Source organism: Polyodon spathula, chromosome 1, assembly GCF_017654505.1.
Source record: "Polyodon spathula isolate WHYD16114869_AA chromosome 1, ASM1765450v1, whole genome shotgun sequence".
NCBI classification, from domain to species: domain Eukaryota; kingdom Metazoa; phylum Chordata; class Actinopteri; order Acipenseriformes; family Polyodontidae; genus Polyodon; species Polyodon spathula.
In genome coordinates this window covers 104,432,181-104,444,835 of record NC_054534.1, presented here as the reverse complement: position 1 = coordinate 104,444,835, position 12,655 = coordinate 104,432,181, and the positions used below count along the sequence as shown (strand labels likewise).

General features: G+C 37.1%; 1 protein-coding gene across 2 annotated transcripts in view; it reads right to left on the bottom strand.

Moving 5' to 3' along the window:
• LOC121317743 (catenin alpha-2) overlaps positions 1-12,655 on the bottom strand; it is a 502,323-nt gene that overhangs the window by 367,421 nt on the left and 122,247 nt on the right. Inside the window, exon 1 of one of the 2 annotated variants that reach the window (XM_041266306.1) lies at positions 3,586-3,736. The exons of the other annotated variant lie outside the window; for it this stretch is intronic. The gene's annotated coding sequence lies outside the window, so the exon portion shown is untranslated. Of the gene's footprint in view, positions 1-3,585; positions 3,737-12,655 lie in introns of those variants that run through there. 2 annotated transcript variants of the gene reach the window in all.

The following is a 12,655-nucleotide window of genomic DNA, read 5'->3' as shown; positions in this document are numbered from 1 at the left end:
GAAACAATGAATGGCAACATTCAGTTCACTATCTGCAAAGCTTAAGCAAGAAATTATTATCGAATCCCCCAAAAAATAAAATATTATACAAAACAGTTTCAAATCAAATGTTTTATTGTTAAGCTAACAAGTTTAGTTAACTGTGGAACTACTTCTCTCAGGGGAAGGTTACACAAACAAAAAATAATGTTCAACATCTTCTTTGTTTACCAACAAACAACACACTCATAGACCCATTTAATAGTAGCAGTAATACACTTCAGGGACTGTGTGTTATCATGAGATATATCAGCACTTCTTGGGTGGTTGAAGGTACTCAACTACGTCTCCCGTTTCTTAGCCCCGATTGCCTATCACTCTAGGATTAAACACAGTCCCTGTTCAAATTTGAAATTAATTGCATTAGCACGTAAAGCATTCCACATGTGAACTTTATTTGATGGGCTCCCTGTCACACCTTCATACTGACATTGACATTTTTGTCTATAAAACCATCTTTCTTACATGTCCGATATTGCATTGGTGTACTGTACCACAGCATTCATGATTTTCCACTGTACATTTCTGCAGCTTAGCCAATGTTAAAATATTCTATTAAAAAAAGGGAATTTTGCATTACTATTTTTTTAATCCCTGTGTCCCACATGTGAGGCAACATCCTATGTTGCAAGATGCAAATTCCTTTTTTGAGACATCTCAGGAGCCTATTTCTAAACCACAGTGGATATTAATAACACCAAACTATAACTTTATAAGAATATCACTTTTGAAGCAAAAACATACAATAATTAACATTCTAGGGTTGATTAAGTTGTGCAGGTGTGAATACTTATGAATGTCTGTTAAAACAAACAGCTGTCAAAGCTAGCTTTTTGATTACTGAACTGGACTTACACTCCTTATATCATTTGGATCCAACCAGCTATAGGTGCTCAGCTACATTTCAGCTCTTCAGTACCTAGTACAATACCAGTGCTATTGAGATGGAATAATAAATGAAGCAAGAGTAGCAGCGGAAGGTACTGAAATGGAATTTTTGAACGGTAAGCTTTAGGCATACAAATCCTATGTGTGTGTGTGTGTGCTCATGTTTTTTTTTTTTTTTTTGTTTGTTTTTTTTTCAAAGGAAGAGAAATACAGACAGTCAAGCCCATGGGGTTAGCAACAACAAAACTTATTTTCTGCAGCACAGCATTGGCAACTAAAGGGTTTCAGCCAGACCTTCAGTATGAGATCAAGCTACATTTTTTTTATTGTAATTGTAGGCTCGGTGAGCCCAAACCCTTAATTGCACACTTAGTTTCACATACAGTACTCTATTTGTTTTGCCCAATAGATATTGTAACATATCAGTACAGTGTCTGTTTTTGGTGGCTTTATTCGTTAAAGTTTCACCTAAAAATATTCACACAATAGTTTTCTGATGACTAAGCATTTCATATCTAAATGTACTTTTAAATTGCCTACTTAAAGTATATTATGCTGCAAAATCATTGAGAATAAGGACAATTTGGTATAATGAGGACTGGAAAATGCCCTGAGGAAGCAGCAGCTCACTCGCTGTTTTAACCCTGTCCAGAATAATAAAAGTAGCACTGTATGTTTTAGCGTGCCCTTAAGAATTATGAATATAGTCTACAGAATGTAGAACTGCAACAAATTCCATTTGGGGAAAAGTGTTGTTAAAAATGCAATCATATGCCATGTCAGCAAGAACTAGATGATTCTAGAATGAAAAAAAATAAACTTTTCATAATATTAAATGTATGTAATGTAGCAAATACAATTTGAGATGCTTTGTTGGGTGTATACAGCATGAATGTAACAGTCTTAGCCGACAAAAGGGCATCAACAGTCTATAGCGGTTTAATGAATATCAAACTGTATTCTATTACTCAAAACATTCTTAAAATAACTTGCAAGTTAAAAAAAGACGTGACTAGCCTATTATTTTAAAATCAGTAGTCTCAAAAATTCAAAGTCACTACCAAATGTTCCAAAGGTAATGATTTAATGTAACAAATATGAAATCTGAATTCAAAAGGCTTCTGAAATACAAAGATCAATATTCTATATGTCAAAGGCAAAGTCAGTACATCAAATGGTTTCTAAGATCTAAAGCTTTGCCAGTGGGTTGCTGGCAGCTTTGTAAAATGCACTGCCAATGCAAGCAGTCTTTATCATCAGGAAAGTCACATGACCATGGGCGTAACTAGCTATGAGGACACTGAGGTCGTGTCCGTGGTTGATTTTTTGCCTCATCAATGCCGATGCTCATGTAAAAATTCTGGTAATGTACAAGACTCCTTAATTGTCTCTGTTGGTTTGCCGTGTAACACAGATTTGGAAGTTGAACAGTAAATACCAAGCAGTCATATAAATACTGCCAGCTACAGCTTCACCTACGTTTGACCTCGGTAGAATGTCAGCTTTGGTTAAGACGCTGTACATGACCACAATATTGATGCCCAGATAGGTATCAGGTGAAAGTGAAGTGTAGAGTTACTGTGTATTTTGCCCATGGAGTTTCTAAGACCTTGAAAATATGAAGTCTATATCTCAAACAGCTAATGTTGAAACAGCAACTTTGACAGCAGCTTTACAAAAACATACCAATGTTGAAACAGCAGTGGAGACTGCAACAAAAACAGGGACACTGGTGGTTTGATACATTTAATTAATTTCATTTCATTTAGCAAAGCTGGCCTTTAGTTCTACCTCCTAGAGGGACATGGTAATGGAAAACAATGAATCCCATGAAACATGTTATGTTATTACACTGTTTAAATGGACCAGTATGTTAAATGGTTGTACTATGTAAAATGGTTACCTTTGATAGAAAATATATAAATACTTTGTGTCCACATTCTTATCAATAAGATTATTCTTGTCTAATTTAGATGATTCATGACAAGCCAGTCTTTTTAATTACTCAATCCTTGTTTCATAATAAAAAATAAAGCATTATTATTATTATTATTATTATTATTATTATTATTATTATTATTATTATTATTATTATTATTATTGTTTCTGCTAAAATATCATGACAAAATGAATTTCACTGTATTATACAGAAATAAAAAAGAGCTCATAATTTATGTAATGCATGTGAATCTGACCAAGCAGCACTAGATGAGGGAAAAGCTCCACTGACGTCAATCTGTGCATTAAAACTCTAAAGGGGGCACTACCTCAGGGTAATCTGTCATGCTCTGAAATCTTAAAAATGAATTTGGACACAGAGCAAACAGAGAGGGACACAGGATCACACAGTAGACTGTAACTGTCGGATCCAGGGATGTGTTGCAGGGCACAGAGCTTGTCATGCAATAAGTAAACCAGTAAACAGTATACCACTAATAGAGTATCGGATAGAGGATGCAGGATTTAAAGAGCAACTTGGTATTTTAAATTCACTCTGTATCATATTCTGCTTTTGTCTTTACATCCTGGTTATGTTTTAAACCATCTGTGTGACCTCAATATATCTCTCGAAACATGTCTACATCTAGTACTCCTGAGCACGACCATTAACCTGACACATCAGTATTTCATACTGGGGCATTAGTTTCAATAACTTACCTAGTTGTTCTTTAGCCTGGCATTTTCTCTAGAACTTTTCTCAATGCAACAGGATGATCGTTATTAAAGGCAGTATACAAATCTAAACTGTATTGTATTGTATGGTAAATGCCTGCTCATTATCAATATTCCTGGCTTGTTGCCTCCTCCACGGTTCTGGCTGACAGGGAAAACACAGACAGGCACTCGGGTAAAAAGTGCACTGCAGCTCCCTTTTAATAGACAAAAAAAAAAAAAAAAAAGTTGAACAAAAAAAATCAAGAACACACTGACACCAAACAAATAAACTAGTACCGTGCTGGTGCTTCCAGCAAGCATTGCAATTGTTATTCTTTACTTTCTGTTTCTTTAGTTGCATTTCATTTAGTTTCTTGCTCTCTCTCATCCTTCCTGAGCACCCACACCCGGAACAAAAAAAAAAAAAAAAAAACTACAGGCTTTTATACTTGACCATCTGACCAACACTAAATTGATCAATTTCAGAGATGGTCACATTCTACACAGGGTTTTAGTTTGCCTGGCAAACAGTCAGTAATCACTGACTGTCAACCATGCTTTCACAAAAGATGCAAACCAATAGCAATAACAAAAGATTGTATTTGAAATCAAACACAAAAATACATTTAAATCATACCAAAACAACACACAAACTATGCATTAAATTACCCGTTATTAAAGGGTACATCAGCACTACATGAAAGATAAAACATAAACAATCCCACCTTGCTGTTCCAAATGTATTTGGTTATTGAATAATAATCCACATATGCCCAAACAAGTTCTACATAATGTCACACTGCTATGTCCAAAATCAATGTGCTAAGCATCTCTTCTGAGCCAAAAAACATGACTTCCGCATGTACCCTCACATGCGTTCTGAACGTACCGGCGCATGCCCAATATTACCTCTGTGTGGAAACACACTATTCACACATGGTCTGTCTGATTTTCTATAAGGAAGGAACTTGTACATGCTTTCCTTCTGTGTAGCAGACATCTTTCACACTGTACATGTTTCGCATGTTGTATTCTGATGTATTAGTATGATTAATGTTGCATTCAGTACAAAAATACAGAGTTGTTCTCATTTCCAACTAGTGAAGGGACCTACCCACAATTATAGCAGCACTGTGTTATTTCAATATAAGTCCCCAAAGTCTTAACTATAGCTCCAGCTGATTCGGAATGTTTACACAATTGACACATGTCAAATAAACTAGCAAATGAGATTTGGAAATGAAGCCACACAAGAGTTAAAATCACATGCAGTCCATGAATCCCCTCAGTAACATCTCTGCAGTGTTAACAAACAGCACATGTCCACATGCTGGCTCTCAACAGGCTTACCGTATTATGCTGGCAGTACCTCATATATCTTATTCAGCAGTAGCTATGAGACCCACTACTAGCTAATTCTGGTCTGTGTTTTTCAATCAAACTATTCTTCTACTTAACTTACCCTAGGGTGCCAATTTTAGACTCACAATCTAGCTTAACCTCTGTGCCTTTTAATTGGCTTCAGAAAGCATACAGGAATGCACAAATATCTAGCTGATTTCAATTTTAGAAGGGAATAGTAATATGGCTTTGATTGTTTAACACAAGACACACATCCTTTTAATTAAAATAAACTTTTTTTTTTTTTGTTTAGATGTAATAATGCAATTTGCTTTAATTCATAATGCTATCAAGCCAATTCCTTCCAGGAATCCATTGGAAATTCGAGCTAAGTGGGTTCTTGTCTTGATAAACAAAGCTGTTGAAAGAGAAACTGAATATTCTTTATCTCTGTGCCCAGGTCGCACGTGCGTGTGTGTTTTGTAGTTTTCTATTTGTTTAAAAATCCACTGCAAAAGGACAGACTATAGGCACAGTTCAAATGGGTTATAATAATAACTGACAACAAAAAAAAATTGATAACAAAGGGAAAACAATAAAAGAAAGGGGGACTCGATTAACAATGTAACAGTGCCCCCTGGTGGTTCTCAGTTGTATCAACACTATAGCCACCAGCATACAGTATTTGCTTTCTCGAGTCAGAACACAACAAGAAATAGAATGTTAACCTTGATGTATTACTTGTGAGTTTAAAAAAAAATAAAAAAATAAATAAGTAGTTTATTTGAAGCAGTCCTCAAAATGTTTATCAGAAGTAAAATTTGTTTTGCAACAGTTTAACCCTTAACGGTGGGTTTCACATACCCTCATATATTAGGCTAACAGAAGTAATTAAAGATTAGAGATAATCAGGATATGTGAGATGGGGATCTAATCAATTGATTTGCAATGAATAACAAAAATACCTCTAATCATGAAATTAGCTTTGAACAAATCCAAATACAGACATTAACGGTTAGCCATTCAATATTCATAACCTTTAGACACATATTTTGGAGCCAAATTCCAATTTTCTACATACTAAAGAGTCCTCAAATGCAGTGATGTTCAGATTGCTCACAGTCATACCATGCTGATTACCACTCAGTGCTATGACTCACCATGAAAAAACAAAACTGCATTTGTTCTCTTACACGAATGGGAACAATGTTCAATGCTTTACAGCAACAACAAAAAACAAAGTGTGTGGCAGGGCAGAACCTGTCTGTGTAAATGATGTGGGTTTTATTCTTATTATTTGATTTTTTTTCTTGTAGCGATAGTTCCTCATACCCCACTCAACACCACGTTTGAAAGGATGGTGTCATGGACAAGGCTGATGAAGCAGACCCAGAGTCGGAAAGCTGCAGTTTTAGCGCTGATACACACTTGTATTAACAACACAGGAAATAAAAACAAAAGGGCTAAACAAAAACGCCAAAGCTGAGCAGTCACGATGCTTGGACATGTGCACACCCTGCTGCACTCAGCCTCTCCCTCAACTAACTCATTCAAACAAACTATCTGGCTCCCTTTATATAGCATGTGTCTGGGCTTAATTGATCCTCAATAAATCAATTAAACTCCAGAAACATCCAGCACAAGGATTCGACAAGAATAGACTTAACCCTATCCCTGCCAAACTTAAATACAAAAATAATAAAACACACCCAATTTTCATCGGCATGGTTTCCTCCCTGCCACAAGGTGCAATATGAGATCCTTACTGATCTTCTGTGCTTTTTAAGCACAGTACCTTGTTGTATTTTATCTTCCTTCCTTTTAAGTACCTTTCTGTATTCAGTCTGACACAAACAGTGCCTCAGAGTGTAAAAGGTCTGTATAAATTAATTACCCATTCACTGAATTTGTATCTATTTCTTTCTTCTTCTAACAAGTCATCAACCCATTGCTTTTCTGGACTTAATTCTTCCCTGCACTATACTTTCTTCTCTTTTTCAATTTCTATTAAGAATAAATTATTAAGAATAAAATCAATCCCCATTATACAGTGCCGAGAAAATGTTTGTGAACCTGTTAGGATTTTTACATATTTCAAACCTAAAATGTTATTAGATCTTAATCTATGTCCTAATAACAGATAAAGATAACCTGATTAAACAAATGATACAAAAACATGATACTTTTTCAACATTTATTTATCCACAAATGATTCAACATTCAATATCCATGTGTGAAAAAGTATGTGAACCTTTAGATTCAGTAACTGGTGGCACCCCCTTGAGCAGCAATGACTTCAACTAAGCATTTCCTGTAACTGTTGGTCAGTCTCTCACATCGGTTTTGAGGAATTTTTGCCCATTCCTCCTTACAGAACTGCTTCATCTCGGTGACATTTGAGGGCTTCCTTGCATGGACAGCTATCTTCAGGACCTGCCATAACAAGTCAATGGGGTTTAGGTCTGGACTTTGACAAGGCCATTCATTTGTAAATCTGCTTATATGTTTAGAATCATTGTCTTGTTGCATGACCCACTTTTGGTTCAGCTTCAGCTCACAGAAGGGTGGCCTGACACTCTCCTCTGGAATTGTCTGATACAATGCAGAATTCATGGTTGTGTCAATGATGGCAAGCCGTCCAGGTCTTGAGCCAGCAAAGCAGCCCTAAACCATCACACTCCCACCAACATGCTTGACGGTTGGGATGAGGTTCTTTTGTTTGAACGCAGTGTTTGGTTTTTGCCAAACATAACATTTCTCATTGAGGCCAAAAAGTTCTACCTTTGACTCATATGTCCAGAGAACATTATTCCAAAAGTCTTGTGGATCATCTATGTGCTCTTTGGCGAACTTCAGACGGCCAGCAATTGGCAGAGCAGTGGTTTCCTCCTCGCTATCCTTCCATGAACATCATTCTTGCTCAGTCTTTTTCAGATAGCCGAATCATAAACACTCACATTAGCCAAGGCGAGAGTGGCCTGCAGATCCTTGGATGTTACTCTGGGGTTCTTTGTGGCTACCTTGATGATTTTTCTGGTTTGTTCTTTGAAAGATTTTGGTAGGATGACCACTCCTGGGTAGAGTGACTGTGGTCTTGAACTTTCTCCATTTGTAGACAATCTCCATCTGTCTGACGGTGGATTGGTGGAGCCCTAAATCCTTAGAAAATGGTTTTGTAACCCTTTCTAGACTGATGAGCATCAATAACTGTTTTTCTGAAGTTCTCAGAGATTTCTTTTGATTGTGGCATGACATGTTTCCACACACCTGTATGGTTAAGACCAAACTCACAAAGTTTCTGATCTTTATATAGGGTGGGGCCTCACAAACTTACCCCAGAAGATCTACCTGATTATTTAAATACCTGATTATAATTCTCCCCTTAATTGAGACGATAAAACCAGGGGTTCACTTACTTTTTCACATAACCTGAATTTGAATTACTCATTGCTTGTCTAATTCATAGGTGCACAGCATACGGCCCGCGGGCCAAATCTGGCCTGCTAAGAAGTTTCATGTGACTACTCATATGAGGCGGTAGCTATAATAACCAGCAAATCCAATCGTGATTGGTTCATTCCTTAAGATTACAACATTCAATTTTTTTGAAATTGCGCATTGGTTCTCCAGATGTAAATCAGTGACATAACAGAACCAATCAGAGCAGGGATTTCCCTTATGCTACTAGGTTGGCGCCGGCGATACACTTCACAGCGTAGTTCCATTCAGTTATGACTGAAGTAAATTAACGAAAAATTGATACTGAGCATCGACGGTTCAACGCGGCTTGGGCGGAAAAACATTTCTTTATTGAAGACAGAGGATTGAATATATATTTAATTTGTAATGGGAAAGTTGCAGTGCCAAAGGAATTAAACTTGAAAAGGCATTACGACACTAAACATTCAAATTTTATTGAATACACAGGAGAACTACACACACACACAAAATGCAGATCTTAAAATACAGTTATCTGCCCAGCAAAAAGTCTTCCAGAAGGTCCAGAAAGAATCAAAAACTGTAACGGAGGTAAGCTATCAAATTGCTTCATTAATTGCCAAGATATTTCGCCATTTCACCGATGGAGATTTTGTCAAAGAATGCTTATTAATAGCATGCAAAAAAATATGTCCTATTGAAGCTCTGAACTTTAAAAAAATATATTTGAATCATCTGACTGTGCAGCACGGTGTGTCAGATCTGGGAAACGACATTTTATGTCGCCTAAAAGATGTGGCAAACAAGTTTGTGAACTTCTCCCTGGCAGCAGATGAAACTACTGACCGCTCAGACACAGCTCAGATGGCAATTTTTGTGTGCGATGTGACGAATGAGTTTGAGATTTATGAAGAACTAACGGGACTGGCATCACTTCATGGGCAAACAACTGTCATTGACCTGTTTAACAGTCTCCGTGATAAAATGGAGTCTTTAGGTTTTGAATGGCAAAAGCTGGTTGGCATTTCCACAGATGGTGCATCGTCAATGACAGGGGAGTGTAATGGAATGATCGCACATCTCAAGCAGCACCTGGGCGATAGAGAGGAGCAGCTCATCCAGAATCACTGCGTTATACATCAGCACAATCTATGTGGGAAATCTGTCTGGGTTTCGAACATGTGATGAATGTTGTTGTCTCCATGGTCAACTTCATAAAATCTCGTGGACTCAACCACCGTCAATTTAAAACATATTTAGAAGAAATTGATGCTGAGTACAGTCATGTACTTTATCATACAGAAGTCAGGTGGCTCAGCAGAGGTAAAGTCTTGAAAAGGTTTGTGGCGCTGCTGCCGGAGATTAAATCTTTTTTGATAAAGAAAGACCTGTGACCCTACTGGAGGATCCTAAGTGGCTTTGTGATTTTGCTTTCCTTGCTGACCTTACTGCCCATCTTAATGATCTCAATGTTCAGTTTCAGGGAAAGGAACAACTTGTGTGTGGCCTCGCCAGGCAAATCACGTCTTTTCAGACTAAACTGAAATTGTTCTATACGCAACTGCAGTAAGGTTATCTCTCTCACTTTCCTACATGCCAGCAGATGTTTTCAGATCACAATTGTTATTCTGTGTCCTTTACTGAAGTCGTGGGGAAGCTTCAGTCTTCATTTGAGCAGCGATTCTCAGACTTTCGTAGAGACACTCAAAAGCTGAAGTTATTCGCTGACCCTTTTTCAACTGACACAGAAGCAGTGGGATCGAGTATTCAACTTGAACTTATCGACCTGCAATGCTCTGACTCGCTTCGCAGTAAATACTGCAAAGGAAATGTCAATTTCTGCAATTGCCTTGAGTCTGAAAAGTTTCCGAAACTGCGACAGAGAGCCTCGAAGTTTGCTTGTCTTTATGGCAGTACATTCATTTGCGAGCATGCCTTTTTTCTGCCTAGTCTCAACAAATCAAAACAACGCAATCACATTACAGATGATAATCTTGAAGCAGTTATGCGTCTGGCAAAGTCGAAAATAAAACCTGACTTTCTGAAATTTGTTTCCGAGAGACAGTGCAACACGTCACATTAATCCCGAGAAAGCATCCACTCGTAAGTTATCAGTGTTTTTCGTCCGGTCATAAGTTCTCACTAAAAGCCCAGGATTTAGCTTTTTCCAATTAAAAAAAAACATTCGATCAGAATAATAATTGTAGATTGCTTGTGCACAGTAAACAATTCTCACAGTCCATTTAGGTCCCAGAACATGATTGTTTTAATCTGTAAAGCAGTGAATAATTTAAAATCAATGACGTGCTGGTTGGATCAAAAACCTGGAATTTTAGTGAGTCTCCAGGACTGATAAAGGCTGGAAAAGTGATTTCAACCAAATTATGCTGTTAAACACTGGTCATAATTCCCTGCATTTTATGTAACATAGTCATTATTAGCTTGTTATTATTTGGTAGAAAACTTAACAGAAACTACGCTGTTAAACAAACTTTGGCATTTGGGTTTTCATACAAACAAAAAATATTAGTATCTGGTTATGTATGGTTGAAAAAATTCAAACAAAAAAACACATTTTATTAGTGGTCCTCAGAAGTCATTTGGATTATCAATGTGGCCCTCCCAGCAAAAAAAGTTGTGCACCACTGGTCTAATTCATTCAGAATTCTGTTTCAAAATACATGGAACTGGTTAATATAAACCCTATTAGATATTTAAGAAAAGACTGGTTTTCATTCACAAAGGCTATCATGGTAAAACTATGGAATTTCCATAATTATCATTGGGGTTCACAAACTTTTTCTCGGCACTATATATATGTAACAAACTAATGTACTTACCCATCACACACGATTTTCTGATACAAAGCCCACCCCTTCAATGTACAATTGACGTGTTTAACCGTCACAGCCGTGTTTTTTTTGGCATGGCAAATCAGTCATGGCATGGCAAGTCTGTCATGGCATGGCAAATCAGTCATGGCATGGCAAGTCTGTCTTTATCATGCACTGCATTTACACAGGGCTTCCACCAAAAATGACAACTGAATATCTTATGCTCTTAAATAATTCATTTTGAATTATATTCATTCCATTTTCCTTTGTTACAAATTATGTTGACCACGTGTGTAAGGCATGCATTCATGCATGAATTTACACTTCTCACAATCTCTCTTCTCACTATGAATGCATGCTTTATATAAGTGATCAACATCATTGGGGACAAAGAAACATGGAACCAACCAACCCAACAAAACCACTTGCTTTATAACACTGGAATCAAGGCTTATGTAAAGCAAACAGTTACAGTTTACTGCATGCACTTCTAGTGAATACAAAAGAAGTCATGGCAACTAGGTATAAATTAGTTATAACATAAAAAGACCAGTACAGTGACTGCACAGTTATCAGTTTGCAAAATAGTCATATTTTGTGATGGAAAATAGCCAAATGGAACGTACAGTTGCTTAGATAAAGAAATTGTGGAGTGTCTGCTGTAAATTATCAGATGGGACCCATTAAAGGAAATTGTGATTAAAAACTTTTCAAGAAGACTACTTTATTGTGGGCTACTGATTAAAAGTAAGCATCTTCATTAATGTCATGCTCCATAAGAAAAATGTCAGTTTTGTGATGATCAGGGGGGAAAAAAAAATCATTATTGAGAAGTTGCTGTAAGCAGGGCTAAGCCATTAACTCTGAAGCAATTTCTTATCTAAACACAAACACACACACACACACACACACACACACCACACACTATATATATATATATATATATATATATATATATATATATATATATATATAAGTGTGAAAACAAAGGGCAAGGTCATTAATGGAAGGTACGTGAGGGAAGTTTGATGGCAGATTGTGCCCTCACGCTGCCAGAAGTAAGTTGGCCAACCCATGGGAAACTAAACCTCCCAGACGTCCTTTCAATAGGAAATTACGTCATCATGAAAGGCACATCTCAGCGTTAAAAGTGCTGACTCACAGAGTCAATTGGAAAAAGTAGAGGAGAGCTTTGTGCTAAGAGAGAGAGCGAAAGAGAGTGAGAGAGAGAGAGAGAGAGAGAGAGAGAGAGAGAGAGAGAGAGAGAGAGAGAGAGAGAGAGAGAGACCTGTAAGTGCTGTTTATTGTGAATACCTGTGTTTTGACCTGCCTTTGTTTGACTGCCTGAATTGATACCTGTCCCCGGACTGTGCTGAGAATATGATTTCATGTATCAACCTTGTGTCTGTATTTCAACCTGTCTTTTGGAGCTTGTTTATCAATAAACCTCGATCAGCTGC